Genomic DNA, 20295 nt, shown 5'->3' with positions numbered 1-20295 from the left:
AAAACAAAGGCATATGTGTGGTAGCCGTTGCTCTCTGATGTGACTGGACAGCATACTGTACATTTCTTTTCTAACCATACACCCGCTGTTTAGCCCCCTAAAGCCTGAATCATGAGCAAATTCATAAAGAATTCAAATTTTTTAAAAGTGGCGTGTTTATTGAGTTTTTTGGTGTGTCTAAAAAAGAAATTAAGTATCAGTTTGTATGTATAAGTTTTAATTTGTCCGGGATTTTTGTGTAATTTGCACCGGTGATTTAGAGGTCTCAAAAACTGAAACATTCTACGCTTGGAGTTACAGGGTTAGAGAAACAGTAACACAAATGTATTCTTATATACCTCTAATGATGAGGTTAAAGGACACTGGGAAGTAAAATAGGAGCAGAAATCCAAGTTTGCACCTATGTTAGACTTCATAACAAATTTGTATGTTCTCACTATGCCTGCAGAGAGGTTATGAAACAGCACTGGCTTTTCACTGACAAACAACAGCAATGAAAAACAAAATTAGCTCCCATCTGACTGGTCATGGGAAAGCCTCCTCGTTTGATGACAGGTGAAGGTTAGAGGACTCATGCAGGCAAGCAGCTCTGAACTTTGATTTTAAGTTTGACCTGATACTCAACCCTGATCTTGAACTGAGTGATTCCAAGAGGCCATCACCTTCATGCTGACAGCTGACCCATATATTATTTGGGTCAATGGGCGAATGAGGCAGGAGGATCGTTCAGGTCAGCACTGCTGTGGTGTCACTTGGGGTGAAGCTAAACTTCTGAGGTCTGCTAAAGGACAGTAGCATGCCAATGACCCTGGATCCCGGAGCCCAGTGGGAGCACGACTCACCAGGAACCACAAAGTTTATGGCTTTATGGCAAAACCAGAGGAAATGGCTCACCTCATAAAACAGAAAGCATACAGTCCTGTTGACTAGTGAGGGATCTAATTCACACACAATGTTGCTTTCAAAATGTCCCCTTAAACTTTGGAAAAGACCTAAAGAACAGATTTTTTTAGTCTTGGCAGGAAGAAAGAAATACATTATTCATTATGGAGAAAATACAGACGCCGCACTGACTGATGGGTAAGCTACAATCAAAGCAGTATTGCTAGGCAACTGTCAAAATCCCACGATGAACACATTCCTACTCATTCTCATGAGTTCTGAACACAAATTAACATTAATGAGAGTTTACTAGATTTTTTTTAATGCAAGCCCTGCAGAAAAGAGAAAAAAAGATGGATGATGGACAAGAAACTCCACAGAGAAATGGAGTCTTTCTATTACGGTGATGGACCAAATACTAGGTGGAACAAATTTACTTCTGCAGTTTGTGGGCTTTATACATCCTTTAGAGGCACCTTTTGGGGTTCTTTGTTGTTGCTACTATTTTTATCTCTTGCACATATGATGTCAATGTCATAATCTTAGGATGGTAGGCAGAGACTGGATCAGAAGACAAACAAAAACCACATACTGCTTTTGTCTCCTGGCTATAAAAGCAGACAGTAGAGGATTTACTAATGAACTGACACAAGATGTTCATGGTGCCCAGAGGGAGAATGAAGTCAGAGCATAAGGACAGGGCATTAATCTATTTCATGTGTCCTCACACTTTGTGGTTAAGAGGAGGGGTGGTGCCTGGAAGGAAGCTGCCTGATGTGATGGTGCTTTCTCACAAGCAGCCTCTATCAGGTAATGTATAGGCAAGTTCAGGGCTATGGTGAAGCACGGAAATGTGATTTCCCCATGCTTTGTGTTGCTCCTAGACAATCATGACAATGTTGGTCCACATTGCAACTGACCAAACCTGTTGTCTCTGCATTCAGTTAGCATTAGCCAAGAAGTTAGCAAACAAGGAAACCAACACAAGCAACCTAAATTTGGCAAACAGCAAATATTACCATTCCAATTTATTCCAGAAGCTGGCCATGATACGAATCTCTCATATGGCTTCCCTTCATTGGCTTCCTGTTAAATCCAGAATTGAATTCAAAATCCTGCTCCTCACATACAAGGTCTTAAATAATCAGGCCCCATCTTATCTTAATGACCTTGTAGTACCATATTACCCTATTAGAGCACTTCGCTCTTGCTCTGCAGGCCTACTTGTTGTTCCTAGAGTATTTAAAAGTAGAATGGGAGGCAGAGCCTTCAGTTTTCAGGCCCCTCTTCTGTGGAACCAGCTTCCAGTTTGGATTCGGGAGACAGACACTATCTCTACTTTTAAGATTAGGCTTAAAACTTTCCTTTTTTCTAAAGCATATAGTTAGGGCTGGACCAGGTGACCCTGAATCCTCCCTTAGTTATGCTGCAATAGATGTAGGCTGCCGGGGGATTCCCATGATGCATTGAGTTTTTCCTTTCCAGTCACCTTTCTCACTCACTATGTGTTAATAGACCTCTCTGTATTGAATCATATCTGTTATTAATCTCTGTCTCTCTTCCACAGCATGTCTTTTATCCTGTCTTCCTTCTCTCACCCCAACCGGTCACAGCAGATGGCCGCCCCTCCCTGAGCCTGGTTCTGCCGGAGGTTTCTTCCTGTTAAAAGGGAGTTTTTCCTTCCCACTGTCGCCAAAGTGCTTGCTCATAGGGGGTCATATGATTGTTGGGCTTTTCTCTGTATCTATGAAGCGCCTTGAGGCGACATTTGTTGTGATTTGGCGCTATATAAATAAAATTGAATTGAATTGAATTGAATTGAATATGTACATCATGTTTTGATGTGAGCTACGGAGATGATACTTTTAGTATTGTATTGTACTTGTAGTATTGGCTATATGAATAATAAAAACCAAACATGTTTTAAACTTTTGTCTAAACATTTTCATTAATCCAATGACAAAAAGCTCTGAGGTAAACAAATAAGACTGCAAAAGTAATGTAACTCGCCTTTAGATATGAACATTTCAAACTGCTATAACATTTACTTTGAAGACACATGTCTGAAAAGCACAGATTCTAACAATTATTGAGCACAATCATGGTTTCCACAGATGAATGACCTTAATTTTTTTAAGACCCAATGGCAGCTGCGGCTCAGGGCTCAGGTTGTCTAATAATTGGACTGTCGTGCTTCCATCCCTGACTCCCTTGATATGCATGTGGAAAGCCTCTAATTGCCCTCCACGCAAGATACCAAGATACAGTTGTGGTCAGAAGTTTACATAGACTTTTTCAAGGTCTGGAAGAAGACCCAATTTTGTCGTCCTCAAATGAAAGGGAACTGATTAAGATGTTCAGGAAGAACCCAAGAACCACCCAGCATGAAGGGAGTTTTACGCTGCCATGGACTGAGAGGGTGCCGACCAAGAAAAAAAACTCCCTGCTCCAAAATCGACACCTACATGGTCAAGCCAAATGCCTTCTGGAGAGAAATCTTTACATGAGACAAAGATTGAGTTATTTGTCTCAATCACAAGAAGTTTGGTGGACTAAAAGTGAGGCTTTGCATGGTGCTGGTAGCATCACTGGTGTACTGCACAAAGTAAATGAAATGATGAAGAAGGAGGACTACCTCAAAATTCTTCAACCTTTCCTCAAATCAAAAGCTTCAGTTGAAAGTGGGATATAATTGAGTGTTCAAAGGGGACAATGATCCCAAACACACATCAAAACTGGTTTTGGAATAGATAAAGCAAGCTAACATTAAACTTTTAGAATAGCCTTTCCAAAGTCCTGAACTTAAACTTGGAGAAAATTTGTGGACTACTCTTAAAAGCTGGATCTCCGCAAGGAACAACCAATTTAAAGGAACTCTACTAATTCTGCCAAGAAAGGCGATTCAGCCACAATCATGGCAGAAGCTTGTTGATGGTGACCAACTTGCTCAGGGACATTTAACCAACTATCAGTGGTGTATGCACATATTTGAATCTGCATGTGTACTTTTGACCCTGTGTTTATCAGAGAAAATCCAAAATAAATTCAAACTTGCGCACACAATTCTTGTTTTTTTTTTATTACTCAAGGATTCATGCTGTACTGTGATTCCACTCTGGAAAAAGAACAGTTCAAAGAAATAATTAGAAGCCTAAAATCACAGTGACAGTCACGCCCATGATGACGACTGTATGCAAACTTCTGACCACAACTGTAGATGCACAGAATGAAGTGTTGTATGTATATGTGTGAATGTGGTGTAGTGTTCAAGTGCTTAAAGTGGTTCAGTAAGACTAAACAGTATCTCATCCATCCATCCCTCAATAACTACACTAACCAAACACTGCTCCCGCTCAGTCACATTTTTGGACTGCGCGAGTGTGTGTGTGTGTTCTTGCACTTTGGTGGAAACAATAAAATTATTTCCAATAAGATGAGCATCACTTCAATATTACTGATGAGTAACACTCGCTGACGCCAGATTAAAATGGATGAACAGCAGAGAAAAACTGAATTAGGTTTGGGAAAATAGCAAACAAAGTGGAGAGTCGGCAGACCTCCCACAACACAATGAGTCACAGCAGTGGGGGGAAAAAAAGGTGCAACAAACAAGAATGAGTCGGAAAGAGTTAGTGGGGGTAGGCGGCAAGCGAATGAGAAAAGATTAGCAACAGCAAATACAACCTCAATCTATCACCAATCTGTGTTGTACATCATCTGTAGACAGGCAGGATTATTCCCATCTAAACATCATAATAAATATCTTGGGTTTCCCCTGAGTGGATTCAGTCCACGTGCAGGCTCCATTAGAAACTTTTATTGTTTGCTGTGCACAAAAAGCCTCATGGTTAATCTTTCAGTTTATCTAGAAACTAATTCATTTGTCATCTCTCAAATGAGATAACAGATCTGTGGCGTTGCCTGCTATCAAGCTTTCCTTGAGTTTGTTTGAACATCTCTCTTTCCATTTTTTCCTGATTGGAGGCGATAAGACCGTGGCGACAGGGCGGTCTAGCCAGAGTGCTTGTTGCTGGCGACAAAAGGGAGGAGCAGACAGGAAGGGACAGAGAAAAGGGAGAGAGAAGGTGACAGAGTTAGAGGGGCAGGCATGCTCAGCCTGGGTGATGCAAATAGCCCTGCTGTCGCCTCCCCCGCCTGCCAGTCTTTCATAATCTCTGTTGACAAAACAGAGGCACACGGCCCATGTCTGGCCGTGTAAACTCACACCAGCAGCATGACAAGCTGCTTCAACAACTCGCACAAGTTGCAAAGACTGTCTTCTGGTTTATCCTAATAATAAAAAAGACCTGGTCCTTAACAGGTCCTTAAATGACACAGTGTAAGTTATTTAACAAAAACTAAGACAAACTACTGAAGCATTGTGTGATAAACTACATACACCTTTAAACCTGGATTATACTTGGTTGTGGACATGGACAACCGAGTAGTCATGCCTGTTATACTTCCTTAAAGTTCGCTTGAAGTCCGCTCTCAGGTGCATGCATAGTTGGTGCATTATAATGTAATTTCTCTACGAACAAGTCCTTGTGATCACAAGAAACAGAGCGGTATGCAGACTTTTGCGTGGACCCTCACACTGACTAGGTGACGGCAAAATTTACATCACAGAGAGCCAAGCGGACTCCCGGATGTGTAAAGTATAAAACCTGCTTTCCTGGTTCCATAGGAATTAAGAGGGTAAGTCACAGAAAGGTTATCCACAAGCGGAAAGACAGCTGTCAATCATTTCTTGAGCGGAGGTACCCAAAATTTACAGATCTGTGTGTCTGATCAGGGGCAAGCAGATTCAGAGATACTATGATGATATCAAAGTAGGATATCAAAGGATTGATAAAGATAAATCAAGTCCAGCACCTCTTCTTAAGAAATGAGCAAATCATCCAATTAATCCTTGAAGTTCTACTGTGTGTGTTACAAACAATTGTACCCACTTGCCTCAACCATGTAATAAAGTTGAACATGTTTAATTTAAAAAAATGCACATGAAAATGAACCAAAATGGAGCCTCAGTCTAAAAGTACACTGCTGAATGTGTAATTGGGTTTAGATAATACCTTTGTAATTAAAGATCAAGTTTTTGTTTTCTATTGATTCAATGAGCTTTCTGCTCATCCAAAACCCTGAAGTGCCTCAACAGTCCATCACCTGACATTTATGCAGAGAAATCAACAAAGCCTTCACCTTAACTCACTGTGGAAGATTCCTGGAAGTATCCTTGCCTCACCTCATCCTTATCCCTCCTATTTTCTTCTGCTTCAGACTGAGTGTCTCCCCTCCTATGGCCTGGACTGTCCTTCCTCCCCTTTCTTACCAACCTCACTCCTCACACAATCACTGCTGCTATAAGTGCAACAGCAGCGAGTTTGCAAAAAAAACATGCGTGTGAGAATTCGCGTGAACGAAAGAGAGAGTGTGGTTTGGTTAAGTGTGGGTACACTTATGTGTTCGCGAGTGTGTGTGTTGTCGTCACCTGCAGACAGGGGTAAAAGATTAATGCTCTCTTTCAGCCTCCGTGGCAGGTAGAGCACAAAGAATAATTTGATTTCTCCTCCTGTCTCCCTGCTGTCTTCCCACTCTTCATTTTCTCATCTGCCTGAAAATCGTTCGCAGCCCTCTTTGTTTCCCTTGTTGCTACCGCCACTACCGGTCTTTTTTCGTAAACTATTCCGCCTTCCAAAATTCAACCACACACACGCACTAAAAAAACAACAAAAAAACCCCCACCTCCATAAAATATTTGCCTCAAAAACACACACACACACACACTTTTCTCTGCATTTCAGCGTTCAGGTCAGGAGGATGTTGCAAGAGTGTGGCAACAACAAGAAACTGTCTCTGACAAACCGTTCAACCTGAACCCAGCAGGCCGTTACCATGCCAACCGTGCGGGATGTTAGCTCACCTTTCGACGGCGCCAAGATGATGGACGATCAGGTCCCCCCTCCCCTCGCTTTGGGGGCGCGGTCCTATGTGGGCTGATCAATGGAGTCTGGAGAGAAAAGAAAAAAACAAACACACACACACACACACACGCAAAAAAGTTTAGCAATCATGCTCAACAGTGCATGTTCATTAGGGCAATATTAATGAATAACAAGCAGCATTATTAATCAGCAGCCTGAAGACACATGCACAGGAAGCACCATTAACGTCTTAATGAGGAGAAGAAACTGCGAGGGAGCCCAGCCTTGCTATGTGCTTTTGTCTTCATTACGGCTGCACACGTACAGAGCAAACACATCATGGCTCCTGTGCATTTGCATTAACATGCAGACCTCTCCCACAACCCGACCAAATGCACACACACACACACACACACACACAAAAAAGGGATGTTGAGACACAAGTTTTACAGGAAGTCAAAGAGCTGAAACCTGAAAGTGAAGACAGCATGTGATCCACAATTCAGCCACCCAAGTTTTTTAAAAAAGAAGAAAAAGTGAAGTGCTTCCACATCTTTCCCTCTGAATGAATACTTCAAAAACACAACTGGATATAAACACCAAGCCTTTATTGGCAAATATCCACTGTGGCGTAGGGACTTGGAGTAAGAGCACAAAAACAGACTATTAGGCTAAAATCACTGCGCTAATCCCAAAAGCACATAATAGGCTAATTTGTGTCCATTTAGATCCTGATAAGAAACACTGTGTGTGTGTCTGTGTGTGTTCTTTGGCCATGAGTTGTTGTAGTAGCTCAAGTGTTCAGCGTCTGAACAATCCAAGAAGAGTATCCCGTAGGGGTAAACAGTGCGTAACCATGGGGAACGCTGGGCGTTTCCATGACACCCTGTCATTGGTAAAGCACACCACAAGGCTGGCTCATGTTCTTCTGTCCCTGTACCTCAGTGCATGTGTGCGTCTGTGTGTGTGAGAGACAGAAAGTAGGTTTACTTTCATTTTTATTAAATGAATGATGAGAGCGTCACGTCGGAGTCTCTGAGTTCAGCTTGAGTGCGTCTGTGTGATTCTATTGTTAATCTCACGTCTACCAGGCTTTAACTGTTATTTTACCATTTTTGCCTGCTGTTCTTCTTCCTATAAAACAAATGCAAATGGTTTATTGCAAGTGTTTCAGTCTTAATATATTGTTAAGTATTTCTACTGTAAATTTCATCAACATTTTATTTCAAAATATAATTACTTTAGATTTATTATCTATAGAGCACTGAACAGCAGCAAAATGAGCTCCTGAATTAATTTTTCTAGTCATCCTTCTATAATGGAAAGTTTTTTTTATTGCCATCAAAAGCTGATAAATGCCTTAAAGCAGAGATTGGTGGAATGCACTAACAATAGACTTTGGAATCGAGAAAAAAAGGTTTTCATGAGCTGCTGTGCTGAAAAACTGAGGCTTTCAGGAGACAAATGTAGATTCAAAAACAGCATGTTAGGCAACAGCAAGAAGATTTGCAAAAACCTTAAGCAAATATTTTAAAACCATATGAAGTATTTCTTCATGTTACACAATATTAAGTCAAAGAATCCATCCATCATTTTCTAGCCTATCCTAGCTGACACAGGCAGGGAACACTATCGACGGGTGGCATGGCAAACACAGAGAGGCAGGAAACCATTCACCCTTAAATTCACACCTACAGCCAATTTTTAAATCACTAAATAATCTAACATGACATGTTACATGACGTGTAATATGTTTCTGTGGGAGAAAGCCTGTTAGCCATATTTAACTTTCTCAGTTAAATATGGGTAACGGAGAAAGTTACGATCAGAGACCTTCATCTATGGTCATCTATAGGTCAACCATCAACATCTACGAAGGTTGGCGGTTCGATCCCTGGCTGCTCCACTCTGCATACCAAAGTATCCTCGGGTAAGATACGGAACCCTGAGTTGGTCCCAATTTTGTTTGCACTTCAGCGTTTTGTTGTATATTCCTGCGCTAACTAATTTGTCTTTTTATTATGTCTGATGGACTGTGTCTCTAAAGCAGGATTCACGGTCCAGCACAGGTAGCGGGTTAGCTGTCCGGGGACGGCCCGTCTGCCTGCAGAGAGTTCTGTTGTCAGATGGAGGCAGTGTAGAAAATATGTGGTGCAAGTCTGTGGACCAGTCTTTCTTGTGCTGTGATTGGTCTGTGAGACAGCCACGCAGAAGAGCGAAGCCATACAGAGTGTTACAAACAATGAAAAGCATCCTCTGCAGTCAGTGCTTGAATTTTATATACTGTATTTATTGATCTTTATTTATTGAGTGTTTTTGTCACCTCTCCTTCTCTATTCCAGCCCACTTGTCAGCCAATCAACATTAGACAGATGCTTACATCGTCCCTTTCTACCGGTGCACAGTCAGGATCTAGGAGAACTGTACGGGACCGTGTCTGGGGTGGGTGAAAATACCTCTCCAGCCCCCGTCCAACTGGAAACGCTCCCGGACACATTAAAGACCTTAAAGATGTTGTATTAGATAGTGCAACCCCCTCAGGATTATTGATGGACAGATGGTGGCCCCATGCTAGCCACACCTTGAGCAATTATTCAAAACACAACCATCAGAATACTTCTAAATTTAAGATTTTCACTTGAACACTGACTGTTTGCTCACCTTCTTTATGTTGCGTGCTAAATAAGACAGCTGGACTTGAGTCAATATAATTTTGTGCAGATGAGTTACGACAGAACCAAAAATTAGGGGGGAAAAAGCACCTCAGAGTAATCAGCTTTTATACTACTTGGTTATACTCACACAAAAACTGTGAATTGCGGAACAAAATGTAATTTTAAAGCAGTTTGTTACACTGTGTATGTTTACGTGTGTGTTATGTGCCTATATGCCATTCACCATCAGCGACCTGACCGCTGGCTGCACCCATGATTGGGAGCAGATGGAGGCTGTCGGTGTGTGCATGTGTGTGTTAGCAGGCAGGAGACAGGAGGAGGAGGAGGAGGAGGAGGAGGAGGAGGGGTGAGCGCTCTAGTTTAGGTGATGTATGGACTCTCACACACCAACAAAGACCCTCCTTCAACCGATGTGTTTCCTATTAATTGAAAGGGGAGAAAAATAGAGCCGGAGAATGACTGCTTAAGCAGGGAGAATTTATAGCTCGGCTGCGACAAAGACTAACTGACTCGATTTTTTTGTGCAAAAAGTTTAGGGGGGGGGGGGGGAAGAGTCGTTATTTGTGCTGTGCACGAGCAGGGACAAGAGAGTCTTCAGTGTGATCATTACTGTTCTTTGTGCTCACTTTGAAACAGCCGTGAAAACCAGAATGAATAAAATGGTAGTTAACTGCATGTGGCGCTGCTCATACTGGCGTAAAGCCTTGAATTTAAAAGCAGTGTGAATGAGCTTAAGATTCAGAGTCAATGAAGAAATGTTGAGCTTAGGCCTTTTTACAGTCTGCTCTCCTCTGAACACGTGTCTGTTTATCTCCTCGCGCTCTTCAATTACTCATCACCACAAAGCTAAACAAGGCTTCAGCCTTGTACTGTCTGAATGTTTGCTTGCTTTGCCTTTCATCAATGCAACCCGAGCGACACAATAAATATTGTATACAGCTGCATCTTCTTCTCGTTAAAGCGACTGCGCTTAAAGATGCAACGAAGATGCAGCCGCAGTTCACAGTTTAAAGGGGATGCTCGCACAAGAGCCGTTGATTTCATGAACACGACGTGCGCAGCGCATCGTGAGTTTCACAGAAGGAGCGGGTATTTACGGCAGAGATTTCGTCTCGGCGGCATTTCTGCATTTCGAAGCCGCAATCAGAGAAGCTGATTTAGCTCAGCGGTCAGGCTGTTGTGACTTTTGAGGTTTCTTCCTCTTTACTCGTTGCATGATACTCCAGAATCCACTGAATCATTGTTTACTGGGCCTCCTCTTTGTTCCTGAAAGTCACCTCGTTTGGCCTTGACCGTAAAAACCAGGTGACTTACAGACCTCTTTAACAGCTGCTAAAAGTGCTGGTATTAAGAAGTAAAAATAAAGTAACACTTTCACTCAAATGTATGCAAATCTGAACAAAACCAAAAATAGTCAAATAAGAATTTACCTTCTTAAGTTTTCAGTTTCTCAGCTCAAACACGCGTCCATGGTGATCTACATTAACATCTTCGTCTTAAATCGCAGTGGTCTGCAAGCTGAACCACGACATGCTACACCTCCAACTTGTGCTGTATGGCACTTTAATCTAGTTTAGGATGAAGAAAATATAAAGAAACAGATACTTCCTCATCTGGCGTCTTAATGACAACTGTAAAACTGCGTGCAACCAATGAGCAGTCGGGATAAGATAAAGATGGTAAAACCGGACACGTGCCTTCATCTGGTACCATCAGCTGAACCAGGAAGAAAACCAGGAACGAGGGCCATGCTGTCATGCAAGAAAGTGAAATAATCCCTCTTGCTAACAAAGTCCATTACAGTGTGGATTTATATGAGACTAATCAGTAATCACTAATCTTTCTTAAGTAGACTCAAGGCCTACAGACAAATAAGTACAAATAATATTTCAAAACAAGTTCACTGCAGTAAAAGCACTTTTGGGAATCAGTGGTCTAAAATTGTCGAATGAGGTACTAAAAAGTCCAGTGGAAAAATATGAATCCAGGTACAAAGTGCACGAAGCTGCAAATGCATTAAGATAAAAGAAACACTGTGACAAAGACCCAATGTACCTTTGCTAGATATGGGACCGACTGGACCCTTTTACAAAAAGAACAAGTACATTTTTAAGCCAGAAAAAAAAGCCCTGCATTGTATAAATGGCACTGAACATGCCCTGCCCTTTCCTCGCTCCAATGTCAAGAAGTGGCACAAAAATTCGGGTTCCAATGAATAAATAGAAACAAATAATGAATAAACAAATAAATACAACAAACACTGGATTAAATGAAATGTAAACTAACACCGACACAAGGCTGGTCAACAGCACCAGCAGCAGTCATCACAAACCTGGGATGTAACTGATACACTAAATGCCCTTCCTGATGCATCCCTCACCTTTTATCCAGGCCTGGTATTAGGAGAGCAATGACTTTTGCCCCCACATGGCTGGCATGTGTACAAACTCCAGCTGTCCAAATGAGATGGACAGTTATAGAAGTGAAATGACTCATTTGAATCATATTCAGTCCACTTGCTGTCATAAAGTCAAACTTGCATCGGGTTACTTATGAAATGTAGGATGAACTAAATAATGTGGCTCATAACATTTGTGAGCACAAATGGCTTCAGCTGAGAAACACATCTACAGCACTCATATAGTTAATGTTTTGGGGTTTTGTTTAGGGCTGTGCGATATGACCAAAATCTCATATCCCGATATAAGAATTCTATCGTCCCGATAACGATATAAATCACAAAAATGTAACATTTTCTGTAAATTCTATGAATCTCGGGCAGCTCGACTTGCGGGAAGTGTTTCCAGCTGCGCGTCATGTAGCTGGAGTCGAGTGTTTTAACCAATGCATGAAACTATACATTTTTAGACATAAGTTGTAAAGGCCTCCGTTTTCTTTGTGAGTATTTATTACACGGCGTGCTGCGGGGAACAGCCTGTTCTAGTCTACGGTTTATTTTTAGCACCTGGCGGCTCTTTTTTACTTCTCATCCGTAAATTCAGTTTATTTTGAAAAGTCAACAGGATCTTGAGCTTTATTGTGAAAGGTTTATGTGGAACATAAACAAGCGGACACGTGATGGTGTTACCGTCGTTGTTGCTAACCACAACGCATAAAAACAGGCGCTTTCGGTCCGTAGTGTGGTTATATAAAATATATGAGAAAGAGAGAACTTTAAGAAATTAATATAGCCACTACAGTGACCATCAAAACGGGGAAAAAATATTGCCGTAAACAATTTATTTTGCGACACCACGAAACAAACGATAGCGTAAAATGAAACGATAGACGCTTTTATATCTTCATCCGATATATATCGTTATATCAAACGGCCCTAGTTTTGTTTCTGCCAAACAAAAAACTAAACCCAAAGTGAAACCAGCTATGCAATCTTAATTAAATAGGACCTATTATGCTCATTTCCAGCTCCGTACAGTTTATTTCTTGGACTCTACTAGTCTAGATTTATCTCATAATAGGCCTTACTTCAGCCCCCCTCAGACTGCCCCTTACAAACAGAAGGTTTGGACAGCAGATGGGTGGCATCATAAAGACCCACGGGTAGAAAAAAACTGAAGCGGCACATTTAGAGGAGGTTCTTTGTACATATGTACAAACAGGCTTTTAAAAACAGTTTTAAAGCTCACTTTTTTACCTTGGCTTTTATTCGAGTTGAGTTTGAGTCCATCAGTTGTTGTTTTTATAATCTTTTTTAGTTACATTTTACTGTATTTGTTCATTTTTATGGTTTATTTTGTCGTATTTACTTTATTTATCTATGGATTTATCTTGGTAGTTTTGTACCAAGATAAAACTACCATTGAAAAGGTACTCCTTTTAAATGTGCTATAGAAACAAATCTAACATTGACATTTACATGTATGCTGACATCATCCACACATGATGGAAATAAGAAATATTAAGTCCCTTTTAAGTTTTCCTGGAGTCATTTGACAGCTGAAAATCGGTTTTTTTTTTTAACATGCTTTAAAAATGTGTTTATTTTAAAAAAAAAAATCACGTCCAGACGAATCTTTGTCTTTAAGAAATATCTTCAGGCGTCTGATGGAGGCACAGAAACTTCAGACTGATCCAGGAGTCGTTTCTGTGTGAGCTTTATTTCTTTCCCCCTCTTTCTTCCCTTCTCCTCACATTTTCTAACAGACTTTTTCTCTCCGTGTGTCTATCTTCTGTAATCGCTGTGAATAAGGGAAATTGTGTGCACTAGCCAGCATACACAACAGCACAGTGAAGACAGCATAAAAGTACATTGTGTGAAAGTGAGTGTGTGTACTCTGGGTGACTCTGCTTTAGTTTTGCTTCGCCCAGTCCCCCTCCAACAAACCCAGCGCTCACACTGGAGCAAAATACGAGCCAAGCCACATCTTGGCACCTTGCCTCCCCTTAAACAAATCAGACCACAGAGGCTAATAAAAAAAACTCTGAGTCCAAAGCTCGCCTCCACAGACAATGGGGTACAAAGAGGGGAGCCACTCTCAGCTACCCCACTCCGTCTTAAATGAACCCGTACAAGACTCAGAGCTTCTATTCACCCCCAACAGCAATAGTTTCACCACTGTCTCCATCATCTACACCCTCTTTTTGTTGCTTTTAAATGGAGCTTTGATGTTATATTGTTCTCAACAGGCCTTGCTTAAAAAACACTAATTGCCACTAAACTAAGAAGCAATTTGCTTCCAAAGTAAGAGAGAACTTTCCATCTTTAGACCAATTACTGCTATCATAGCACACAGCCTGCTACTTCAAACTTCACACTTCAGAGAGGGGATAGAGGGGGTGGAGGATGAAGAAAGGCAGAGGGAAGGCGTCTGACTCGGGGCAGAAATAGGCCAAGCAGGTCTAAAAAATAAAACTCATCCAGCCATCCAGGGTGTGTCTGCTGTAGGCTGCCATCAAACATGCATTTACATATTCAAAAAAAGAAACAGGCGTTTGCATGAGTCATCCTTTCCAAGAAGGTAGAGGAAAACCACACAGCACACTGTATCGTGCTACAGTACAGTAGGAAGTGTGCAAGATTTCGTTAGTTCCAACATTAAACATGAATCTGCAGTTAAGCTGCTAAATGAACTGTTAAAGCGAAGCAAATATAAAAAGAATAAAAGAAAGGTTAGCGTATCAGGTTTTTGCACTTTAAAATGATTTTAAAAACAAGACTCTTGTAATAAAAATTCTTTTAGAATTCACTTGATAGAAATGCTCAAGATCAAGAACTAAGCAGATCACTTAACACATGCACAGTCTCCTTTATTTGTGTTTAGTCTCATCTCTCCACATAAATTAATCATTTTCAGACAATGACTAAAAACAGTGAATGAAGAAATGTGAATAGTGTTAAGTGTAGTTTTATGATCTCATAAAGTTTGTCGTTTCCTCTTCTTCCATTTAGGGGTTGCCACAACGGGTCATCTGCCTCCATCTCAACCTATCCCTAGCATCCTCCTCTGTGACACCAACCCGCCGCATGTCCTCCTTCACTACACCAACGAACTTTCTCAGAGGTCAACCTGAGCTGTCCCTCTGATACGCTCATTCCTAAGCTTGTCCATGAGAATCTCAGCACCTTCACCTCCAGCTTGCCACCTAGGGCTGTGCGATATGACCAAAATCTCATATCACAATATAAGAATTCTATTGTCCGGATAACGATATAAATCACAAAAATTAAAAATTTTCTATAAATTCTATGAATCTCAGGCAGCTCGACTTGCGGGAAGTGTTTCCAGCTGCGCGTCATGTAGCTGGAGTCGAGTGTTTTAACCGATGCATGAAACTATACATTTTTAGACATAAGTTGTAACGGCCGCCGTTTTCTTTGTGAGTATTTATTACACGGCGTGCTGCGGGAAAAAGCCTGTTCTAACGTTTGAGTCTAAGGTTTATTTTTTAGCACCTGGCGGCTCTTTTTTTTACTTCTCATCCGTAAATAATCTGCTCTTTCACGTGATTCAGTTTATTTTGAAAAGTCTCAACAGGATCTTGAGCTTTATTGTGAAAGGTTTATGTGGAACATAAACAAGCGGACACGCAATGGTGTTACCGTCGTTGTTGCTAACCACACACATAAAAACAGGCGCTTGTCCGTCCATAGTGTGGTTATATAAAATATAAGAGAAAGAGAGAACTTTAAGAAATTAATATAGCCACTACAGTGACCATCAAAACGATGAAAAAATATTGCAAAAACAGTAAACAGTTTATTTTGCGACACTACGAAACAAACAATAGCGTAAAATGAAACGATAGACGTTTTTATATCGTCATCCGATATATATCGTTATATTGAACAGCCCTATTGCCACCTGTCTTTTTGTTAATGCCCCCGCCTCCAAACCATACATCACAGCAAGTCTCACAGTGAACAACAAAAGCCCTACACTTTCACTATTACTGACTTTCATTTTTTTCTCTCCAGAGCACATCTCCACCTCTCCTCTTTCACTACAGATCAGTGTCATCTGCAAACATCACAGTCCACGGAGAACAAGCTTCACTTTTTCAAGCTTACCCATGGCGATCATGGTCTCAGTACTGCAACTGAAACAGGAATGATAAAAAAGTGGCACGAGAAAAAACACCACCCTGCTTTGCATCACAGCATTTAGTTTCATTTGTTCAGTAGCTTCTGCTGCCAGGCAACTTTGCAGGGGTTTAACTGACACACACTCATGAGCAAAAATTAAGCGAAGAACAAGTATTCAGAATTGTGTTGAAACTTTTCAGGCCTCCTGTTGTAAATGAAACCTGTTTTATGTTTCTCCATTCATTACTCCAGACTTCTCCCGTAATTTTTCACCCGAGAGCACGTTGCTTGTTTTTCTTTGTTAAAACTACACGAACCTCTAATGAAAGTGTAGTCATTGGCTCCGAGTTTAAAACCTCACAGTGTTCGAGTTGACGCTGTGTTTGTGTGCACAGTAAATTAGCGAGTGACAGACGAGAGCCCAAGTTACTTCCAAGAACACGAGCTGCACAGTATCACAATAAATCATTGACGATACGTGTCATTAAAAAAACCTACTTTGCTGAACTGTAATTGTGCGTCAATGTCAACAGGGATTGTTGTCAACACCTGAACCTTGCCACGTGCTGAACACATGTGGACAGAGGAGAGTGTGAGACTGGCTAAATAACTACATTAAAGTGCGGATGCATTCTTACTCATCAGTAATGGCGCAGAGCCACAAAGAGTCCTGATAAGATAAGGACAGTAAAACCTCACATGTCCTCATTTGGCACCTTAGGGCTGAACCGTGAAGAAAACTTGCAGCCACACGGGGACGAACTCTGTGAATGAGCGTGTCGTAAAGACACCTCAGGGTCAAAACATGTTTGGAGCACCAAGTCTGACACGTGCCTACACAGTCAAACACAGTACAGGGTTAAATAAAACACCTCACTGGGAGCCATTAATTATGCAGGGACTATGCATTATCATAACATAGAGGTCTGTTACTGTGAGTTAATTAACAATGAACCAAGAGGCATGGCTGTCATATCAAAGAACGACGAATGACTGGAGCTTTGGTAAATACTTAAAACACTGTTGTCATCACAGAGCATAAATTACCTAGTTACAAGCCTCATGGGGTACAGAAAGAAAAATGCAGGGAAACTGCAGAGAAAACACTCACCTGCTTTCCTTTTGGTGATTGTAAAATGAATTAAAAATGAGGGGGAAAAAAAATAAGGGCTTTCAATATCGCTGTTAGTGTATGATCTAATTAGTGTGACAGGTCAGTCAATAAGTCACTCCTCTCCATATCTAAACATACCCTTAATTGTTCACCTGCTGCCAACTTCTCACAGCAGAATCCAACTGGAATTAAAAACTGCAGTTTCCACATTACCTAAAAGTCATTTATTGTAAGGCAGCAATGTAGGTTTCAATAAAAACTCAAACATGTAACTCTAAAACAAAAGGTTGGCTCAGACTGAAATAATCTTAGATAGGTGTAGCAAATAAAATGCCTTCTCTGCTTCTATAAAGTAAGAAAAAGACCCTAACACACTGCTCAAAAAATAAATAAATAAATACATTTGAAAACACATCATACCTCAATGGAAAAAAAATCATGCTGGACATCTATACTGATATGGACAGGGTAATGTGTAAATCAATAGTTTGTATCCCCTCCACATGCTTGTATGCATGCCTGACAACATTGGGCATTGGGTTTCCAATGAGATAATGGATGTTGTCCTGGGGGATCTCAGATCTGAACCAGGGCATCACTGACCTCCTGGCCAGATTGAGGTGCAGCCTTGTGGATGGACCAAAACATGATGTCCCAGGGGTGTTCTACTGGATGTAGGTATGGCGAGTCTGTCAGTGGTATCAATTTCTTCAACCCCTAGGAACTGCCTGCAAACTCTCGCCACATGAGGCCGCGCATTATTGTGCACCAGGAAGAACCCAGCACCTACTACTCCAAGGATTTCAAAGACTGCCCTGACTACCTCATGGCCTAGTCTGTAGAGGTCTGTGTATCCGTGGATATGCCTCCAGGACCCACCACCAAATCAGTCATGCTGAACAATGTTACAGGCAGCATAATGATCTCCTTGACTTCTTCATACCTTTAACCATTGTCACATGTGCTCAGGGTGAACCTGCTCTCATCTGTGAAAGCACATGGCAAATGCCAGTTGGGCTCCACAATGCCAGCTAGTGAAGTGAGATCATTTTGTATGAGTCTTGCATCCAGTTCCACCTTGCACAAAGGAGCAGATACCAATCCTGCTGATGGATTAACGACCCTCTACAGCCCTGTCCAGCTCTCTTAAGAGTACCTGCCTGTCTACTGGAATCGCCATTGGTCATGGGACTGTACTTGGAGACGTAGCAAACCTTTTGGCTATATATTGGAGGATTTGGACTCGGGTCCAGGTATTGCCTAATGCTAAAAGCAGTGACCCTGACCGTAGCCAAACGCCAAACTAGTGAAAAAGAGGAAACGATGAGAAGTGGAAAAAATGTCTCCAGTGGCCTCCACCTGTAAAACCATTCCGTTTATGGGGGTTTTCTCATTGTTGCCCCACTAGTGCACTTGTTGTTCATTTCATTAACACTAAAGCAGCTGAAACTGATTAACAACCCCCTTTGCTACTTAGCAGAGCAGATCAATATCCCAGACGTTTAATTGACTTGATGCTATACTCTGATTAAAAAGAGTTATTTTAATTTTTTGAGCAGTATATTATGTGTGTATTACCACCAGCAATAAACACTAGTAGGTTCATCTTTGTGGAGTCTCTTCTCAGTTCTCTTTTCTTTAAAAGTCGTTGTGCTTGATAAATAAAAAAAAGGCAAGAGAGAAATAAAGAAAGAGAAATATATCCTGGACATACACTGCATTGCTCTGTTGGGCTACTGACACTGCTGCTGTTGAGGAGATAACCATCTCTGCATCTACTTCAAATGCATACTTCCTGGATGGCTGAGGCCGCAGACAAATGACTCCACAAAAAAGCGTTTAGTTGAGATCGCCATTCAAATTTTACCATTTAAATTATCCAAATAGTTTATGCCGTAAAACTGAGCTGGAGAAATAAGCATAATGTCTTCTTGTTGTGATCATTTAAAAGTAAATGTACAATGTGTATACTGTCGCAGGTGCAAAGGATGTCAGGTAAAAGTACAGGCTGTCAAATACACAGTGCTATGAACAGCTCTGATCCACAGCTCTGCACTGATATCACTCATTCAGTGCAGTGTCCTAAAATAAACCTTTGTTTGAGGCTGGTGTAAGCTGGCTCTGCAATCCTGCATCTGAACTCAGATTAACCTGAGTCTTCGTGAGCCTCTGCTTTGATACGAGAGGCTAAACAAAGTTTTCTCTTACAGATTACTGCAGAGCAGCAGTTGGTTTACTGAATGTCTTCCGCAGCAGATGTCAGGAAGATTTACATGAACCTTTTATGAGGTGACCAACTACATGAAAAATCACATAATACCATCACGCTGAATCTTCACTGTAAAAAACGTTCAAGATGACGACCATGTAAAATAAATTTGATGTATAATTCTTTGAGTCTAGGACAGGATACGAGCTTCCGAGGCAGTGGAAAGCACATTTACTCCACAAATGTGCTTTACTTTGAGACATTTTTTTTTAATTTTAGACACAAATGTCACACCTTGCCACCCGATGCCATACTGTCATATTTATTTAACTATTTTATTTAACAGTACAATAACATTTGCATAGTTAACATCAGCAGGCTACTACAATAAAATGCAAAATACTGCCGACTAGAGCGGGGCTATATGGCCCAAAATATTTATCACGATATATATTTGAAAATTTGCGATAACGGTATAACTGACGATATAATTGATGCGAGACAAAATACAACTCCACAACTTTACTAGCGCGAAAAAAACCCCCATCCATTTATTTTCACTTAAACAAGCAGCTGTTTTTTATGCATTTTGTGCATTAAAGCTATATAAAAATTTAACAGTGCAAATGCAAATTCCTTGCTGAAAGTTTAACCAAAAGGCATTTCCAGTAGAAATGGGCTGACATATCCTGAGCATAACTATGTATAATATCCACTGAATTAAAAAAGAGGTGCTTTGCAACATTAAACTGCAGTGTGCCAAATAAAAAAGTCAAATATGTATTTTTCAGACCATAAGCTGCACGGGATTATAAGACACATTAAGCAAAACAAAGCAGTCAGAGAAATCAAACTTTATTCAACTCATTCTTCTTGCTTCCTTCACTTCTGTACCATTGATTCATTAATGCTGTATTCTATCACAGCTGCTCTATTCCCATGTTGTT

At 41.0% G+C, this 20295-nt stretch overlaps 1 protein-coding gene across 1 annotated transcript in view; it reads right to left on the bottom strand.

Moving 5' to 3' along the window:
• The window catches only part of LOC102789026 (nuclear receptor coactivator 3-like), a 66128-nt gene that overhangs the window by 21108 nt on the left and 24725 nt on the right, over window positions 1-20295 (bottom strand). The window contains exon 2 of the mRNA XM_006796498.3: window positions 6806-6892. The gene's annotated coding sequence lies outside the window, so the exon portion shown is untranslated. The remainder of the gene's footprint in view (window positions 1-6805; window positions 6893-20295) is intronic.

The sequence above is a fragment of the Neolamprologus brichardi genome, chromosome 20, assembly GCF_056152115.1.
Source record: "Neolamprologus brichardi isolate AB-2024 chromosome 20, ASM5615211v1, whole genome shotgun sequence".
NCBI lineage: Eukaryota > Metazoa > Chordata > Actinopteri > Cichliformes > Cichlidae > Neolamprologus > Neolamprologus brichardi.
This window is presented reverse-complemented; position numbering and strand designations above follow the sequence as displayed.